We start from the raw sequence: 18065 nt of genomic DNA on the forward strand, positions 1-18065 counted from the left end.
CTTCACTCATGTTACGGTTCAATAAAGTTGGGGAAAAATTGCTCTATACAATCATTCAGGGAAACAAAATTGTACCTTGTAATTCCTCCTCCTTGTAAACTTCTGGACCTTCTCCATGCCGCCAGCTAAGGGGAGAGCGTGGAGGATTACTCAGGAGGTCCTCATGGGCCAGATCTGGAAGTGACCTAATTCATTTCATTTATGTTCTATTGGCAAGAATCGGTCACATGCTCTGACCTCACTGCAAGGGAAGCTGGCAAATACAGAATGGCTGCACGTCAAAGAAGAAAAGAAAAGGGGTTCTTTTGAGCAGATTTCATTGTGATTACCGATGGGTAGGTGGGAGGAGTGAACTATATTCAGGGGAGTAGAAATGGAAGGTTTCATTCTGTAACTGCTGTGTTTTATTACTTAAGCCATGTGGGATGCATATATGAGTGGTTTATTATATTTTTCTCTAAACATTCTTTTTTTCTGAAGTGTGTCATAATACAATTTTAAAAGTTTATTAAAGTGATTATACAGAATGTAAAGTCTCTAACCAAGGAGAGTAGAATTAAAACAATTTTTCTTTTTGGAATATTCAGGAGAAGTGAATCAGAATTCTAATCTATAATCCTGGAAAAGGAGTAGGGATTTTGCAATTTAGAACTATTATAGGTTCACAGAGTTGATTCCTATTCATGCTAGGTTGACCTATAAATCAAGATTGATTCTGGAAAGGAGTGGAAATGAGCACCAGTAATTCCACTGGAGAAAGGCAGGAGAGACCAAAGGCCCAGGTCTCTCGTGTTACTCTTTAGCTAACCATAGCTCCCCATTGCTGTGGGAGCACCTTCTTATCAAATAACCACAAAATTTCAGAGGCATGTACTCTTACCAGCTTTTTACCAATGGCAGGGGTCTCCTCCAGTGTCTCTGGCAGGTGACTGCCTAGCCCCTACTGGAACACTTTCAGTGAAGAGTGTTCTGGGCCTTCTCTATGGGCCTAACTGTCCATTATGTACCCCCTCAGATCCTACTTTCTGCCAGGAGAGGGTAGATGATCCAAGGTAAGCTGCGTTATGTTGTCAGCTGGGCTTTTTTTCTTGGTAAAGGTAACGGCCTTCAATATCTTAATCCCATGGACGGTCCCATGGCAAGCCTGATAGGTGATGTCTTGGAGCACATGGAAACTTCATCAGAACTTGCAGACTTGCTCACTTATTACTCTGTTTATTTCCAAACAAATTTCTTTGCTATTGCAGGACCCGTATGTAAGAAAAGATTAAGAAAAAATTTGAACTGTCTGAAGTTGATACTCAGTCTATGGTGGTAGCGGTTGGTCAGTCTTATCTATGGTCATAAATGTGATATTTCCTTACTCAGTGTTTCTGGGGGAGCTTGTTGATACTTCTTTTTGATACTTCGTATGTTATGCCATCAATGAGAGAGTGGATTTGAATATGTTGCCTCTAGTATTTGATGAGTTCTTCACAGACCTCATTAACCAGCCACAGTAACCACAGAAGATGGCCAATAATAAGGGGGAAACACGGACTAAATGTTAGGAAAGTAATGAGGAAAGTACTGATGGCTTGGGCAACTACTATTTAATAGGTGTTACTCATGACTATCAAGCAACACAATAAAGTAAATTATAGTGGGAATCATACAAGATTTCAATTAGAAGCCAGTTGAACACTTAAATTACATGCAAATCGAAAGGCTCTGCAGGTACAGCGGCAACACTAAAGGCTCAGTCCGTTAGGAGTATGAAATTCCTCCCTTTTTATAGACATTAAACAGTCAGACACATCCACGTGCTAAAATTTATGAAGATGTACATTTTTACAAAACCAGAGAGAGAAGATTTAAAGTGGTGGTGGTTCCCAAACTCTAGACATCGGTGTTTAGTTTTGAAAGCTTCAGCCTGCTCCCTCCCAATTGAGTATAGGTCCAATTGAAAGATAAGTGCAAAAGTCAGGTAAAAATTATGGCTTAAGTCCTTAGACAAATTGGCTTACTAATACTTCCCTGGATTGATAAATTCCCCCAAACTGCAAGCCACCCTGTAAAGACAGAGCCAGCTTAGCTGTGCCTGTGACATGGCTAAGAGATGGTGAGAGCAAGTTAAGCCACGTTCATTTCATTCTCCCAGTTCACCGATCAGAAGATAATATCTTCCCAAGGGGCCAGTGATGGGGTGAGAAAGCCCAAGAGAGTTACACCAATGGGAACTTCTCACACAGAAATAGAAGAAGTGGTAAATAAATGTTCCCCATTAACAAAGTAATCAACAGATGACTGGATAAAGAAGATGTGGTATATTTACACAATGGAATACTCTTCAGCCATAAAAACCGATAACATAACACCATTTGCAGCAACATGGATGTTCCTGGAGAATGTCATTCTAAGTGAAGTAAGCCAGGAAGAGAAAGAAAAATACCATATGAGATCGCTCATGTGCAGAATCTGAAAAAAAAAAAACCAAAAACCAAAAATACAAAACAGATACAGACTCATAGACATAGAATACAAACTTGTGGTTGCCAGGGAGATAGGGGGTGGGAAGGGACTGGGATTTCAAAATGTAGAATAGATTAACAAGATTGTACTGTGTAGCACAGGGAAATAAATACAGGATCTTGTGGTGGACCACAGCAAAAGAGAATGTGACAATGAATGTATGTATGCCCATGTATAACTGAAAAATTGTGCTCTACACTGGAATTTGCACAACATTGTAAAATGACTATAACTCAATAAAAGAAATGTTTATACAAAAAAGTAAACTGACAATATGTGAAAAAACAAAAACAAAGTAAGACTCCCAAATCCTGCCTGTAGTCGGATAACCCATCCCCCGTAAAGCAATGGAAAGGATGCTAAGCCTCTGACTCTTATTCATGACCCAGAAGGAGGCTCTGTTTGATAGGTTCTGTGGACACTACCCATCTTTTTGACACTGCGGAGCAGCAGTATTTCTCCTCCTGGTGTAGCTCCAGGGATGCTGATAGTAATGCAAAGATGGTCACGGTTAATAAATACATAAGTCGTTCTGAGCTTCACTAGAAAGGCACCAAAAAAAAAAAAATCACGGAGCATGAAGTAAAGCTGCTTAGGATTCTGCTGACTGGTCTCGGGTAGAAATGGTGCTGGCTGATTGTACTCTTCTCTGTCAGAGCCGGAGAGGCTCACAGGGATTCTTCTGGAAAATCCCACAGCAGTTGTACATTTTTGGTTGCAGGTATTCCATGGTTAACGTGCAGTTCTAGCTGGGGTTTCAGAACTGAGTGTTTCAATTCGATTTGAAGAAAGACTATGAAGCCCAAGAAGCACATCAATCTTTTATAGCATAGTAATTTTGTCTTTTGTGGCTTTGTTCTATGACTCTACTGTGGATGCATATACACCTATGTATTTGTTCTGTGAATTTCTCTATTTATATACACATATCACACACTGTCAGTTAATAGAGTTTTCTCATTCATCGATCACCTAAGTAAAGTGGGCCTCTTTAAATATCAAAGCTTCGCAAATATTAAAGGTTTTACGTTTTAAAACTTTCAAGTAGATTCCTTGAATTATGAAGAGAAGATTCTGAGTAAAAATCTTAATTTCATCATTATAAACACAGATGGCTGTGGGAGGAACTTGGGTGACTGCCATATTTAGAGATGTTTGCCTTTACATGTAACGGCCCAGTCTATGCCTACGATCTCTCTGTGACTATCAGCAATTCCATATGTTTCAGATAAAATTTGCACACAGTGCGACACACCGATCTTAGGTGCGTACTTGAATGAGTTTTGGTAACTGTTATACCTGTGTTACCACCACCTCAATCAAGACATGGAACATTTCCAACCAACCCCCTAGAGAGTTCCCTCATGTCCCCCATAGTTAATCCCCACTCCCTCCATAGGTAACCACTGTGCTGATTTTCATTCCACAGATTAACATTGTCCGTTCTTGAATTTTGTATAAATAGAATCAACAGTATGTTGTCCTTTATGTCTGGCTTCTTTCACTCAGCAGAACGTTTTTGAGCTTCCTTCATGCTGTTGCATGTATCTGTGGTTAGTTTTTGTATTGCTGATTAGTATGCCACTGTTAGAATAATCACAATATGTTCTTCCATTCTCCTATAGATGGATATTTGGATTATTTCCTTTTTTTTCCTGTTATGAATAAGGCTGTAGTAGATATTTTTTATAAAAATCTGGATAAACAATTAGATAAATGCATGGGGTAAAAAGGGGGCCCTTATATCAAATCACATGCAAAAAGCAAATCTGCAGTAGATCATAAAACTAAACATAGAAACTAAAACCATAAGCCTCCTAAGGAAAAAAGAAATGTAGAAGATCTTTACAACCTTGGGGTGGCAATGATTTCTTAAAAGTAGCATAAGAAGCCCTTGACATAAAAGTTGATACATTAGACTTCATGAAAACAAAACCTCATCAAAACACACTATTAAAAAACAAGTTATTGTCACTGTATTAGAGGCATTGACATGCACTGGCAATATGTTTGACAAAGGAATTGTACCCAGAATAAACGAAGAATTCTAAAAATTAACAAGAAGAAGACACACTGGAAAAATTTGATGGAGGATCTGAAATAGAAGATACGTGAATGGCCAACATTATTAGTTAGGAAGGAAACCAAAATCAAATGACAATGATGTACCATTTCACATCCACGCGAATCCTAAAATTAAAGAAACGCGTAATGCCAAATGCTGGTGAGAATGTGGAGCAAACCGAACCCTGTAGACTGATGACGGAAGTGTGAAATGATACCGTCACTTTAGAAAGTGGCTTGGCAGTTTCTCGGAAATCTAAACATATATAACTACCTGGAAATTCCATCCCTAGGTATTTACACAAAAGAAAGGAAAACTTATGTTCCACTGTTTTCTTGTTGTTGTTTTTTTTAGATGATTTTATATAGGATGCTTTGAAGAGCTTTCCTTTAAGGTAAGACAAAAACAGCACAAAGGAAGCCAATGTTATCTGAGCACTTGCTATACGCCAGGCATTGTGCAAGGCAAGTTGCACATGTTATTACAGGGAAGATGTAACTTTCCCAAAGGTAAACAAGTAAATAACAGATAAGGCTTTCTTTTACATTTTATGCATTCATCAAATATTTGTTAAGATTTTATTGTGAACTATTCTGAGTGCTGAACATACTGCGTAGAAAAAAATCAAAGATTAGATTTCTGTTCTAATGATACTTTAAATTTTTGTGAGGCTTGAGGAATCATAATATATCAAATTAAAAAAATAAATGAAAAGGTGGCTCTTGACAGTAAGAACTAGTGTGAGGACATTGAAACAGGTAGTAGGATGAAGAGTGAGGCACGGCGGGGGCACATTAGCTGGGGTTGCCATGGAGGGTGTGCCTGGGATGATATTTCCATGAAGAGGAAGAACCAAGCACAGGAAGATCTAGAGAAGAAAAATCCAGGTAGAAGGAACAGTAAGAGCAAAGGTCCTGAGGTAAGAACGAATCTGATGGGTTCAAGAGGGAAATAGAGCCTGGGTGACTGAAAACGGAAGGTGACAGGAGATGAGGGTGAAAAGGTAGGAAGGGACTAGACTGTGCAATGCTTTAGACGCTATGGTAGAAGGTCCAGGTTTTATTCTAAACTCAAGGGGACTTCATTAGAAGATTTTAACCCAAGGTTTTGAGATCTGCTCCAGGGACACTGGCAGGGCTCAGTGGATGACAACCACAATTATTACAGCAGGATCTGACTTGAGGGCTGATTGCATCACTTTTTAAATTAAATCAAGTACACATTTCATTTATTCATTTATCTACTCAATAAATATTAGACAAAGCAACACAATCACGAATCGCACAATCAGAACCTCTTCCCTTATGGGGTTTATGATCTATTTCCGTGCTTCACTAACTTGGTTGTATAATTAGACTCACCTGGGGAGTTTTAAAAAAGAAGAAGAAGAAAAACTAACAGAGCCCCTTCCTTTTCTCATGTCTCCAGATTATTTTAACATGCAAACTGAGGAGAGTGCAACCACTCTTCTCTTAGACACAGGGGGGCAGCATAAGGTAGTTCTAGAAGTTTACAAAACAAATTTTTTTAGCCTTGTTTTCAAATAAATATTGTAACGAAGCTGAAGCACAAATAAACTTCAACGTGCAGCTCCCGGTACTGGCCAGTAAGCAGCAGAGCTGAGATTTGAATCCACGTCTTTCAGATTACAGAGCAATAGTCTTCCATATACATCAGGTACAAAATGTTAAAAAAATAAATAAATAGCATCCTCTTAATTACTCTTTAATTTTTCTATTTAGTATCTCAATTCTTTCGGTTTACGAAAAGCTATAATAAAAGAGAATGTAAAATTATGAGCAAAGTTTTAATCTTCTAGTCCAACCCTGGAGCTGATTAAAGCAACGTTATGATTTAACAAAAAGGATGACGAAACCTAGAATAACATTCGTTTCTGCACTGAGTCTGAATATTAAGCTTGCTCAAGATTTGGCTTTCCTCCCTCATCCAGCTTAGCAGGAGAATAAAATAGGATGTTGCTTCTGTAGACAGAAGAGGGTCCCTGACATGCTCTGTAAGTTTGTGGCATATTTCCATTTGGAGGATCAAGTTGTCCTTATTTTAAATAAAGATAGAATTCAAAGAGAAGAGATTTTCAGAACGACTAAACCCTCATTTTCGCTTGGTACCAATTTGCATAGTGCGGGTGACTTATATCTAACATGCTTTCAGAAACAAGTCAAGAAAAACAGATTTGTCTTTCAAATCCAATTGCAATTTTATGTTTTGCCAAATATCAGCTAATGTGGAACTTCAAGGAATAAGGAACAACAGGAATTTAACCAGAGATTCAAATGACTGTCTCTATTAACATTCAGTGTTAATATAAAATGTGACCTCTAGGAGACCTACTTTGTTAGTGCATTTAAATAATTCACTTGCATTGGCACAAGCAAGTCTTGCGTGTACGTGGAGGTTGATAAACCTTTATTAGTTATAAATATCCTTTTCTATGAAGAGATTGAAAATATGTTACTGGAAGAAATTAGATCAAGGTATAAGGGCTGCCTTTAGTTGAGTTTTTGAACAAACATTCATTCTGTGGAATGAAATAAGTCTGAAAAAATTTCAGTATCTGATCATTGTGTCTCTAGATGTTATCGCCACCCACTCCACCTAAGTGGGCAGCCTCTTGTCTTGGCTCAAGTACAGTTGTCCCTTGGTGTCTTCAAGGAATTGGTTCCAGAACCACCCCCCACAACAGATACCAAGATCCTAGGATGCTCAAGCACAGACACATCCTCCCGTATACTTTAAGTCATCTCTAGATTACTTGCAATACTTAATACAATGTAAATGCTGTGCAAATAATTGCCCTTGTGGCAAATTCAAGTTTTGCTTTTTGGAAATTTCTGGAATTTTTTTTTAATATTTTTTATCCCCAGTTGATTGATTCTACTGATACGGAACCCACCGATTCAGAGGGCCAACTGTACAGGTTTTAGCAAGACTCAGTACTTTATTGCATCCATGTATTCACCTTCTCCATCCAACTCTGGAACAATTAATAGGTAATATTTACACCACATACCATGGGAAAAAATTAGTAATATTTAAACCCCAAAACTGGCATCTTGAGTCTTCCCCCAGAATGGCCCTCTCTGGTCATTATCTGCTTCTTTGCGTAGGGATTTGCAAAGGGATTATAGTTACAACAGGTTTGACCACACGTTGATAATTGGTAGTGTTGGGTGCTGGGTACAAGGTATAACATATAAGAGGGCTGGGTGTAACTGCTCTCCCAAATCTGCATATGTTTGACATTTTTCATAAAAAACAAGTTTGGAAAATATTATCCAGAAGGAAGGCAGTGCCTACACTGTGTGTGAGGACCATGACACAGAAGCAGCCTGGGTTTACTGGGCTCAAGATAGAAGGGTAGATTTTTCAAGACAGTAGAAAAATAACGGTCATTGTATCCACTAATGAAAATGAAAAAACTACCAAAACAGGTAATAACATGAATGATCCTCACAGATAGGGTATGGAGTCAAACACAAAAGGATACATACAATACGATTTCATTTATATAAAGCTCAAAAAAGGCAAAATTAATCTATATTCTTTTGGGATGCATATAAAAGTGATAGATGATTTTTTTTTAAGTAAGGGGTGGGGTTATACCAAATGTCAGAATACTGGGCTCTCTCTGTAGGGGAAGGAGGGGCCCGTGACCTGCCAGGGGTGCAGAGGATCTTCTTGGGTTCTGGCAATGATCTCGTTCTTGACCTATGAAGTATTTTCCTAGGTGTCCACGTATAATAATTATTTAAACCATACATGTATTTCTGTACCTTTCTTACTATATATCATCTCTCAATTTGAAAAAGAAGATGAAAGGAAAAACAGAAGTGATGATAATTTATGAGCAGTATCCCTGGGCTGGACCTAATCCTGAGTACTGCACAGAGGTGTGGGACGAGGAGCTGCCCTCCTGCAGAGTGACAGCGTCGGGGGCGTCTAGCAGAAGAGCAGGTGGGGGCACCGGGTGAAATAAGAAGATGAGAAGTGTGTGCTCTCGCAGCGATGAATCCAGGGGAGGCCACCACAGCCCAGGAGGCCAGGGGCTGACTGGGGTACCAGAAAGGATGGGTTAGAGGGAGTTGCATCTCAACAACAGACCTCAAAATTCTGAACAGCCTCAAAAGTAGTTATTCAGTGTCCAAACTGGCACAGGACTCCAGGTTTCTGCTGGGTCCCTCTTTTTACCAGCAACTTTATCCTGGTCAGGGAGGTGAGCAGCCAGCCCGTGTCTGTGGGACCAGCAGCCCCATCTGACACATTAGTTTGTATCTTTCTCCTCTATTTGCAATAAGATTGTGTTTGCCGAGAGCACTTTTGTACCTCCAGAGCCCAGCACAGTGTCTGGGAAACTGCAGATGCTTGCTAAACCCTCCTTGAACGAATGAATAACTGAATGAATTCCTATCTCCTACTTGTAGATGTCGAGCCTAGAACTCTTCACAGGAAGGATCTGGAGCCAGCAGTGGAACAGATTGCTTAACACTCGACACAAATACTCAAAGCTGTTTTCCATCAGCAGCCTGATCTTTCCTTCCACAAACTCCTCTGCACTTTTTGGAACCCAGATTTCGGCACCTGGGGTTCAGACATTACAAGGAAGGGAGTGAAAAACAGGTTCTCATTCCTTGAGTAAGTTCTCATTCTACATTTTTGTTTCTCAGAGTAAAGTGCTGTTTCGAAATGATTTCTAAGTCAAAGTGCTGTAGGGAAGAGGAGTGAAAGGTTGCTTTAAGAAGTTGAAGAATTGCAGGGAGGGAGTGAGGGATCCGCCGCAAATTGAACCAGACTGGAAGGTGGTGGAAACAGATCAATGAAGGAGACTGAGCTGCTTCAGATCTTGCACACCTGGAGTGGCACACAGAAAGCAAGCTCCGGGGCTCTGGATAATTAGAAAAGGAGCGGGAGAAGGGAGGGGAGGTATAAAGGGGACAGCTGGCAGAGTGATAGGAGCTCGTTCTGATGAGCGCTGTAGCCCCCACCCCTGCTGTAGCAGCCCCTAACCTGTCTCCTCGCCTCTGGCTTCTCCAGCCAATACCCACCCCCCCACCACATCCCCGCTCCAGATTAACATCAAAGTCAAGGCACCTGTGCTCCACTCCAAGCCTTAGAAGAGCTCTGTCCAATAGAAATGTATTACTAGTCACATACACCATTTCATGTTCCCTAATAGCCACGTGAAAAAAAGTAAAAAAGAAACAGGTGATACTATTTTTAATAATACATCTTATTTAATCCAATGTACACAAAATATTATCATTTCAACATGGAAGCAGTATAAAAATATCAATGACTTTGTATTTATACAAAGTCAATGAGATCCCCTGTGTCTGTCACACCAACAGTACAGTTCAATTCGACTGACCCCATTTCAAGTGCTTCCTAGCCACAAGTGGAGCGCGGCTACTGCCTTGGACAGGGCAGGGCTACATTGTGACCTTGAGCGTGTCACTTCACCTCTCTGAGCCTTGTATTTTCCCTCTGTAAAATGAGGGGTAAGCTTGGAGGATTTTGAAGTTACCTTAACATATTATGGACACATAGTATTATCAGCAAAGTTAAGCACTGTTGGTGGCAAAGGACTCTGCCTCTCGCTCCGGCCATTTGGCCTGAAGATGTGCAGCAGTTTGATGATTCCAAACACTGACACAGACCTACTTAGATGGCAAGGAAGTAGGCATGTGGGACAGTCCCTGCAGCCAAACCATGGCCGCACTATCGACCAGCACGCCATAAATACAAATCTATTCCTAGAAATGTCAAGTTTATGACTTCACATCCCAAAGAGTTCCTTTGTGGTGGTCCCTCAATCTGCGGAGATGAGAAAAGGGCCATTAAATTACACAAAGCTGCAACTAACAATGGGGGCATCAAAAGGCAGAACTTTCAGAAGCAGGAAACCCAAAGACTTAAGGGTCCAATTAGTGGCATTGTTTTAAGTTCCTTAAGGGAATTGAATGCATGCTTTCTTCTAGAACGTGCCCTGCTGGAAGTTACACATCTGCTGTGCTAGTGGCAAAGGAGGGAGGTCTCCCTTCCAGTGAACCTACTCCTAGGAAGACTTTTCCCACTGACAAGCTCTGGGAAGACAAATCTGTGTTCCAGCCATGTGGCTGGCTGATTTTGGAACTGTCTGGAAGATGTCCTAGTCAGACAGAATCCTCCTCACCTACACTCCGGCACCAGCTAACCTTCTTGAGTGCATCTTCCCTGCTCTCTTACCTCTTCCACCTGGGAACTCTTCCCCACCCCGCCCCCGCCCCCGCTGTACTGACCCGCTTCCTCCCAGCCACCATTTCATGCGCAGTGTTCTCCTGCCCTTCTCCACACTGCAGAGCCAATCTCAATTCTGAAACCACAGATCACACAGTATTTCCTCTGGGAAGCCTATGTTAATGCTACCTGGGAGAGAAAGTGGGGACTCCCTTTGCATTTTCACAGCCCTTGTCGGTGACATGCTCCGAACTCACGATAGCCTGCAAATGGACAGACCTGGGTTCAAACCCTGCCTCTGCCATTGACAAGCTCTGTGCTCTTAAGCAAGTTCCTTAAGCTTCCGCAGATACCTCCTAAATAAAACGGGACCAAGAACAACTACCTAATAACACTGTTAGGTTCTTTTAGTTTGTTTGTTTTCGCAGGATGTCACACAGCAGTTTTCATCAGCACTAGCAGTCCTGGAAGCACCAGATGTTTAGGCATTAGTCCAGTCAAAAGATATTTATTGAGCATTTACTAAGCGCTGGGACTATTGCAGATTTAAAGGAGCGATCCAGGCAAATAAATGACTCATTCCCTGCCTGAGAGCAGCTCATTATCCCAGCAAACAAAGCCTCCGTCTTTGATGCTGGAACAGAAGAGCATCCGTTCCCCTTGTTCTGTCCTCTGGAAGGCGAGGAAACAGCCAGCGGCTGCCTTTGGCAACTGGGCTCTGTTAGGACCCCTATTGTCTGACTCAGAAAGGAGACCGCTGAAAGTAAACAAGACAAGGCTCCCTTCAGGAAGGCAGGCCTCAGTAGGCGTCCACATGAAACCAACAATTATAACACAGTCTTAGAGACGCCGCGTCCCTACCTGCCTTGTGTTTACTTCCCACTTCAGTGGAGGCTTTGCTCCACCCAAAAACCAGCGGCCAAGGCTGAGAGTTAGCAGGGCTGGTGCGGGTTTTAAGGATGATTGTGATGAAACCCATCTTCCTAATGGGTCTGGTTTCCTACTAACAAAATGAGAGGAAATGCACGAGTTGGTTCTGATTTAGCCGTGCCTCCCCCAGGGAGAGTTACACTTGGGAAGACAAAATGAAATGTTTTTCTCGCTAAGGAAGGAGATGTCCTGGAGAGGAGAATGGCTGTCCCTCTGACGTGCGGGGTTGCGAGGCCATTCAGAAGGGCTGCACTGGAGGAGGCGTTGATGGGGCAGGGCTGGGGCAGGGGGCAAGGCCTGGGAGGCAGAGAGTTCAGGGAGAGGCAGGTCTGGGCAGGGACTTGGAATACAGAAGCCCAGGCTGGTCCTCAGGGTGTGAGGGACGACTCTGATCTGGTAAGTTCCTCTCTGACGTCAGGCTCGGGTCAGCAGACGTCTCCTCTACCCCCCTCACTGCAGAGAGGGGCCTCCTACTCCTGGGGAGACCAGCGCAAGTCAAAAGTGGCTCAGGAGATGCTGATACCTTCAGATGACGGAACCGGGAGGACGGGGACCACACTGAGCTGTGGGACTTGCACAGCAAAGCAAACCTCAAGGCTGCAAAGGAGAACCCTGAGTTGTGGTACAGGGGGTGGCTCTCCAAGCCCATCCCAGGTGTGCCATCAGGGTGAACCCCCTGGGGCTTTCTTCTCCCAGGAAACTCCATCCTCCCCCAGGGAACCAGGCGGCAGCTGCTCCGAGTGCTTCATAAGCTGCAAGTCTGGTGACGGCGTGATGCCACCAGAGAGGTGCATGTTGAGAAAGTCTAATCATGCTTGCTCCCTTCTTTATCTCTAGTAATTTTTCTTTTGTTAGCCGAGACATCTGGATTCAAATATGGGCAGCGAAGACAGAGAAGATGAGAGAAAGAGAGAGAGAGAGAAGAAATACCCCCGACACTGTGATTAAAAGCAAAACAAAACAAGTCATTTAAACAAAGACAGAAGCCTCTATTGGCTGCAAAACTGCCCTAAACAAAATAACACCTGGTGACAGGTGCTGACATTTATGCAGAAGAATGGGAGACAGGACTGACCTGGCATTCTGAGGACTGTGTCATTAAAAAGGGGGAAATGCAGCCGTTTCTGCACAAACCAAGCAAAAATCCAAAATAAAGCACTGAGGAAGTGAATGGTTGAAGATAGGTGGCCCACAGCACCAACAATGTCCTTCTGTCTTGGTCATCCTTGGAACTCAAGGAGCTGCCACTCACAGGCACCCTGGGGACATGGCCGAGGCGTGGGAAAGAGAAGTCACTGGGAATTAGAAGTTCGGGGGGCAAGTGTCAGATCAGCCCCGCAGGGATGATCTCAGGGAGTCTTTTAACACCTCCAGACTTGTCTGCCAGGTTGTAAAGCTTTCTCTCTTTCTTTCTGGGGCTGGGTCACGTGGCTCCTCCTCTACAGTTTGCTTTACATACATGACTCCTTCCAGACCCTAAGATTCTCCTCAGGTAAGAACTTTGTCTTTTCAGTTTCGTTTTCTTATGCCCAGAGCTTACTTGGTACAGAATGAATATGAGGAAGGAAGGGAGGGAGGGATGGAGGCAGGAGGAGGGAGGAAGGGAGGAAAGGTGGGGAGGGGAGGGGCCCCTGAGCAAGCGAGGCGGCATGGAGCTATGCCAACTTCACTGCTTCTTGAAGTCAGATCTGGTGGGATCAGGTGTCCTGGGCACTCAAGTCAAACTGCACAGCGTTCATTTCCGGCCAGATTAGCTATGCTATCTTCGGCAAGTTTCTTATCCTCTCTGTGGCCCAGTCTCTACATGGATAAATGCAGGATCACGATACAGTCCATTTCTCAGGGCTGTCATGAGCACTGAATAGCATGGTGATGACAACTGCTAAGCACAGTGCCTGACACAGGTACGCAATAAATATCAGTAAGTGTTGGTATGTGAGGAGAAGTAATGAGAATGAGGCCAGCATGGCTGAATCGAGCTGGGGGATGCAGAGCCCCAGATGCTCTCCCTTCCTCCCCTTCCCCACGGTGCTGGAAGGAGCCTCTGTGCGCCCTTTGGATGGTGGAAGTCCACGGAAAGCAGTAGGAACCATTCAAGCGTGGACACCAGACTTAGATTCTAATCCCAGCTTCATTTCTTAGAAGAAAGGAAAGTTACTTAACCTCTCTGAGCTTCAGTCCTAATCTACAATTTGGGAATGAAGCAGTTGTTGTGAGGATGACACAAAGAAATGTAGGCAGAGCCTTCAGAACAGTTCTAGACGCTTAGCAGGTGCTCAGTGAATTCACTTCCATCTCTGCTACATGCTCCCTCTCCTGGGCATGCAGCAGCTCACTGCTGTTTTCCAGCAGAGTAGAAGCAAGCTCCTACCAACACAGCTCCCGAGGCATCTGACAGCACCCAGCCCATTTGGACACTTGAGGAGGCCCTTTCCCATGCCTGATGGACAGCAGTAAGTATCCGGGGTCTCCTGCAGCCAGACCTGGCTGTCAGCCTGCTGCCAACACTGGGGACAGATTGCAGACTGAGAGGACTGCCCCTTCCAGAGGCCACGTCTTTAGCAGACAGCAAAAAATGCAAATCAGGAAATATAAGGCTTTTGAAACGACTTTATCAGTTGTCAGACTGGGATGCTCCAAGATGCCTGGGTGACTCCGAGCAAATATGAAAAAAGGAGAAACCCTGCAAGTTTTCCACAAAAGTTTCACAGATGACTCAAGAAGAACAGCTATCTCCTTTCAAGTAAGAGAGCAACCTGTTGCCCAGAGGGAGAAAATTTCGAAACATTTGTGGGAGTGTGATTTCAGACTCCAAGAGGCAAGGGGAAAAAGAGCGTCACATACGCAGGAGAGCAAAGATTCCCGGCTGCCCCATCCTCGCACTTCCCTCCTTCCCTCCTTCCCTCCAGAACCAGAGCTGGAAGCTAGGTTCTAAAAAGGAAGTACAGAAACAGGGGAATCAAAGAAATGGAGAGTATCAGCTTCAATGCTCTAGTTCTTTTAACAGATTTTCCAATGTTCCTTTTTTTGCTAATTAACTGTGTATTATGGAACATTTCTAACCTGTATAAAAACAGAATAAGCCAATGAGACCCATGTATTCATAACCACCTTCAACAATTACCCAGTCTTGTTCCCTCTCTACCTACGCTCACTCCTCTTCCTCCTGGGCTATTTGAAGGAAAATCTCAGACCTCATATCATTTAATCCATAATATTTTTTCCCAACCCTCCCCCGAGCATCTTCTATACATGCTTATCATTGGGCAGGCAAAAGCAAACAGGGAAGACTCCTTGCTCTGCCAAAGTGCATTGTCTTGAAGAGGGATGTGGCTCTTAAAACTTGTAAATTTGGAGAACTTCTTCATATAACAAATACTGCAGAGTGTGAGCTATGTCAGGCACAGTTTTCCATGCTTTATAATGTTTACTTATTCAGTGTGCTCCTTCTCACTCCCCCATGAGACAGGTAATATCATCGCCCCCATTTTACAGATGAGAAAGCTGAGGCACATAGAGGTTAAGTGTTTTGGCCTAAGGTCATACAGCTAGTAATGGGTGGAGCTGGGATGCACAAAGTGCTGGGAGGCCCAGCAAAGGAAGTGGGTTATCCTACCCAGGGCCGTTGAAGAGTGAGTAGAAGTTCCCCGTGTGGGCGAGCAGAGGGAAAAGCGTGAGAAAAGGTCTAGAGAAGGAAAGAGGTCAACACACAGGAAGCAAGAGTTTTGGAGGCAAACCAGTGATGGCCGGAAACAGAACTGGAAAGGCAGGTGAGGCCGGTCTCTGAAGGGCTTTTATGAGCCACACTGAGGAGCAAGGGCATTCTCGTGGCCTCAGGACAGCCAGCAGAGATGACGCAGGTGAATGATAAGATCAAATCATATTAGAACGCTGACTCTGGGACTGCGTGGGAGAGGGAACGTAAGTGGGAGAAACAGAAGGCCTGCGGCTGTGCAGGTGAATGGGGAGGTGATGGAGCCGGGACCAGAGCAGTGGACAGACGTGGGGATGGAATGACAGATACGGAAATAGGACTCAAATGACACAACACTCATTGGGACTTTTCCTATTTCTCAGAATTTTGGCAGAAACCTAAAGCTCTGAACAATAAAGATATCCTGCAGATTCTGAAAAGAGGTGTTGGACACATCAACAAAGGAGCCAAGAAGTGGCCAAAGCCCTTCCTGAACCCATTAGCCCACCACCCACTTCCACTCTCAATACAAGAGCAGCCTAGAAATTTGTCCAGGAGTGAGTTCTCTGCAGGTCATTGTTTAGAATGTACGGAAAAGGCTTCCCTGCCAAGCCAAGGAAGGGAACTCAGTGGCCTTCAAGATCAAAGGGGGTCCAGAGTTGAGAAAATTCTTGAGAGGACATAGCGGATATTTCTTAGGGTTTGGTGGGACATGATAAGATGTCTGGTTCTTCCGCCGGCAGAGGGCTGGAACTTCAGTGTTCCCAGACAAAGGCGTCGAATGTCACCATGGGTTAAGAGCCAGCCTGGGCCGTGGTTTCTCAGGAGGAAGAGGCTAGAACTGTGCTTCTGGCAGCATCTACTGAGAGCTGGAGTCAAGCACGTCAGTGAGAGAGGGCCGGTGAGAAAGGCGACAGGAGAGCCCCTGAAGGGATGGGAGCACGTGCAGAGAGGAGTTAACACAGCAGACCTGACAGTTCACCTATGAAGGACCTGCTTACAAAGTCCGCCCCTGACTGGCCTTGACTGTGTCTGGAAACTCGATTGTTCCCACCGTTCCCAGAAGTGATAACAGTCCTGGCTCCGTACGCCTACGTTGTTTGTACAGACCGTACGGTTTATCCTGAACACCTGCTTTCCTGCTGGGAGTCTAGAGTTTTGGTGTGTGCCAGGCAGAAGCTGCCTACCTACCAGCCCCCAATAAAAACTCTGGGCGCGAAGTCTCCAGTGAACTTCTCTAATTGGCAACGTCTCACACATGCCACAAGTCCTTGCAGGAGAATGAGGTCTGTCCTCTGTGACTCCCCTGGGAAGGCCCTTTGGAGGCTCCTGCCCGGCTTCCCTGACTTCACCCTGAGTATCTTTTCCCTCTGCTGATCTTGCTCTGTATCCTTTGCATGATGAATTATAGTTGTGGGCACTACGCTCTGCTGAATCCCGTGCATCCTTCTGGTGATTTATCCAACATAGGGGTGCCTTCAAAGAACCCCCCACTGCCCCCCGAGAGAAGCAGTACCAGCACTTGGGTGTCTGCCAGACGGAGGGCGCAGGTGTCAGGTTGGATAGCATCAGTCACATAGAACCATTGTTAGATTTTAATTTCTCACTTTTCTCCTTGAGATGATTCCGGGGAAAGCAGAAGCAGCCTCGGGGGAGGGGGGAGATGAAAGAGCAAATGAAAAGGAGGAGAAAATGAGTGAGTAGGATGCAAAGTGAATACCCCTCTGACTTGGCAGATTATAAAAATGTGAGTCTGACCTGAGCTGGGGTGGGGAGGGGCAGGATCGAGGGGTTTGGAAGGGATGGGGAGGGGCAAGTGCAGAACTGAACTGGAGATTAGACGTTGACATTTACAATATCTGAAAGTGAGACCCATAATAATTGCTGGTGACCAGAAAGAGGTGAGAAAAGCCATGTGATCTGCCTGAAAGGTTGTCAAGGGTGGGAACGGGCATCCAGAGGGTATGTCTGAGGACAGTATGGAAGTGGAATAAATCAGTTTCTTGATGAATCCTACCAAGTCCAGCTCATTCCAAAGAACTGAAACCCACTTTTCAAGCACAAGCAAGTGTTCAATAAAAACATAGGAAGCATACAGGTGAATATGCTCATCCCTGGCTAAAAGAACACTGCCTGTGAATTCTAGCTCTGCATTTCCTCATCTTTCTAATCCTCGGTTTCTGCCTTCATAAAACACAGGCTCGAACATCAACCTCACACACAGGGCACCACAGGGATAAACAAGAACAGACACAAAAAGTGCCGGACACCTTTGCAATCTCCGGAAAAGGTGGGGTTTTGGCGGGGTGGGGGGGGTGCTGTCATGGCCTTGATCCTGAGTGTGGGATTGAGCGCTTCCTGTTTGCAGAATGTGTAGTGGGTGAAGCCAGGATTTGGACCCGGGAGGTCTGATTGCTCTACTGCTTCCTGCAACTGACTCAAGCAACCACCAGGCACTGGCCCCTCTTACGGATGTTAGTCACCATACCCGCCATCACACACCTCCCAGCGATCGTTCTGCTCAACGGGAATTTGGCTAGTGTGACCTTTCTTGTTAACATCACTATAATGACAGACTGAGCTTTATTTTTTCAATGAGAACACACATCTCTACATGCTTCCAAGCAAACG

General features: G+C 44.1%; 1 long non-coding RNA gene across 1 annotated transcript; it reads left to right on the forward strand.

Moving 5' to 3' along the window:
* Window positions 1–13194: 13194 nt before the first annotated feature.
* LOC140689144 (uncharacterized) lies at window positions 13195–17151 on the forward strand. The gene is made up of 3 exons (XR_012064018.1): window positions 13195–13232; window positions 14069–14193; window positions 15818–17151. It is a non-coding gene; the product is annotated as an uncharacterized lncRNA (long non-coding RNA).
* The last annotated feature ends 914 nt before the right edge of the window (window positions 17152–18065 follow it).

The sequence above is a fragment of the Vicugna pacos genome, chromosome 25 (assembly GCF_048564905.1).
Source record: "Vicugna pacos chromosome 25, VicPac4, whole genome shotgun sequence".
NCBI lineage: Eukaryota > Metazoa > Chordata > Mammalia > Artiodactyla > Camelidae > Vicugna > Vicugna pacos.